The 2,344-nt window shown below is 48.4% G+C and overlaps 1 long non-coding RNA gene across 2 annotated transcripts; it reads left to right on the top strand.

Annotated features, from left to right (window-relative positions):
* Positions 1-477: 477 nt before the first annotated feature.
* LOC116646718 lies at positions 478-1,991 on the top strand. 2 transcript variants are annotated; one of them, XR_004302169.1, is made up of 3 exons: positions 478-719; positions 1,086-1,197; positions 1,903-1,991. It is a non-coding gene; the product is annotated as an uncharacterized LOC116646718 (long non-coding RNA). The 2 variants fall into 2 exon arrangements; XR_004302170.1 differs by having other exon boundaries at positions 1,086-1,304.
* Positions 1,992-2,344: the final 353 nt, after the last annotated feature.

Raw genomic sequence — 2,344 nt, 5'->3', positions numbered from 1 at the left:
TTTCCAGTAGACGAAATCTCCAGGTTGCAAGGGGTGATGCAGGTCATTGTCCCCCTGGGAGCGCACTGTGGAAAGATCGCTCTGCCAAACCATGGTTATTTTTAATAGAAGCAGCTAGGCCTTGAGACCACCGAACTGGATCTCCCTTTTTCAGCTGTGGGTCAGAGGAGGCAGGGGCCACACGGGCCAGATGTCCTGGGACTCTCTGGGGGGGGTGAGAGTTGAGGAGTTCCAAAGAGAGTGGATCTGAGATTTAGAAGGATCCACAGCAGTGCTTTCGGCCAAGGTGTGCAGACAATCTCCACAGATGTTGCCAATTGAGACGTCGTGATGCCGTCAGTGAGCGTGACTAACTCTGAGGACTGAGGATGGTGTGCACCGTGCAAGTGTTGTTAACACCCGCCCAACAGTGCAGATTTGTCGAAGCACCTGACCGGTGAAACAGGTTCCCCGATTGCTGTGAATGGAGAGGGGTCCCCAGGTAGGGATTCTCTTTCTCACAGAATTTTAGCCACAGAAGAAGCAGTGGCCTGTCTACAAGGGAAAGCTTCGGTCCAATGACAAACATACAGACCACGACTAAAATGTGTTTCTATCCCCGAGATAGGGAAGCTGCAGGAGATCCATTTGCCAAACTGGAGTGGCCCTGTGGGCAGTCCAGAGTCTGGGAGCCGTGCAGTTTTCCCCGGACTATGCTTTGAACAGGTGGGACAAGCAAGGTAAGCACTTTCTGTGGCCCTGTTACCTTTCCCCCACCAGTATTGGTTCGTGAATGCTGTCACTCTGTCAGGAGACCAATGGTTTAAAGCAAGTACAGTGGTAAGGACTGGGAATTCTGGAACTTCGGTGGGCAGATTGTTATTTGGTCCAAACCAGAGTTCTCTCTTTTTGTCAAACCAACAATTATTAGATTTCCAATACTGTTTTTCCTTTTCAGGGGCCAATTTTTGGGGTCTCTGGTCAATTTTTCCAAATATCATTTGGGAGAACATCCCTTTGGACCTGACAGAGGTCTGGCTATTGGCCTCCTTGAGAGCAGCATTTGGGGCAGAAATGTCAGTGAGGTGATTTCCTTTGGCCTCCAGGGAGTCGCATCTGGATACCCAGGAAACTCGGTCATGGCCTGAGCAGCCACAGCAGTGTGACATGTAATGAATGTTGAACGCAGGAGCCATTTTCATTTTATCTTCGTCGGAGGTAAACCTCGCTGTTCCGTAATATTCCAAAGTCATGAGCTCCTGGAAGATGCACCAGCCATCTGTACAAATGTCTGCGGTTTTCCCTTTGGCCAAAATACGAGGATGGTGAGAGGGGAGCCCGTGACTGTTTCTGCAGGGGCCTTAACTAAGAGGGCAGGGGCAGGAATGGCTGTGAGGCAAGGGGGACATACCTGAGCCATATTCAGGGTCTGGTTGTTGGCTGTAATGCCCTACTGGCTGATGATGGTCCCCGGTGGGGTGAGCGCTCCGAGGGCATTCCCTTCCCTCTCACAGACAAAGAGGAGAAAGGGAAGTTGATAGTTGAGATGTCCAAAGGCAGGGGCCTTATTAGGCTTTCCTTAAAGTCCCAAAAGCTCTGTCATCCTGATCTTTCCAAATAATAGGGTCAGGTTTGTTGATTTTCAGTAAAGCATATAGAGGTTGAGCCGTAAGAGAGAGTTTGGGATCCAATTTCGACAGTAGTCAGCTAGTCCAAGAAAACCTCGTCATTGGTGCTTAGTTTTAGGTTTAGGGATGTTCGGGATGCCTTGAAGTCTCCCTGGATCCAAATCTAGTCCTGATTCTGAGATCAGGGGCCCTAAGTATGGAACCTGAGTTTGAACAACCTGCAATATTTCTTTGGAGATTTTATGTCCCTTTAAGGGCAAAAGTTTTAACAGATGAACATTGCCTTCCTGTGAAGAGGTCTGAGAAGAGGAGCAGAAGAGCAGATGATCCACATATTGGAACAAAGTAGAGCCTGCAGAAAAGCTTCTGTCGTCTGAATCCTCTTTTAAGGTTTGTGAAAAGTAAGGACTCTCTGTGTATGTAACTTCCGAATTCATGGGGAGGGAGGATGGAATTTTGAGGAAAAGTTGGACAATAGAAAGGAAGGCAGAAAAAGGGAAGGAGGGGGAACGTTAGAGTCAGCCGGAAGCACAAAATACAACAGCAGAAACAAATCTAAATATGTCACTAGGTGGCCTGAAGACACAAAGTGGAGTTGTACGTTGTTTAGAGAAATGCCTGCAGCACACAGAGAGAAGAAAAAGTGAAGGGGTGGGCAAGCACACCCAACAAAGCTGGCCCCACCATTCTTAATCAGCCACGATAGCGATTCTAAGGCCAAAAATATTGGGAACAGG

This window comes from Phoca vitulina, unplaced genomic scaffold (genome assembly GCF_004348235.1).
Source record: "Phoca vitulina isolate PV1807 unplaced genomic scaffold, GSC_HSeal_1.0 scaffold37, whole genome shotgun sequence".
Classification (NCBI taxonomy): domain Eukaryota; kingdom Metazoa; phylum Chordata; class Mammalia; order Carnivora; family Phocidae; genus Phoca; species Phoca vitulina.
This window is presented reverse-complemented; position numbering and strand designations above follow the sequence as displayed.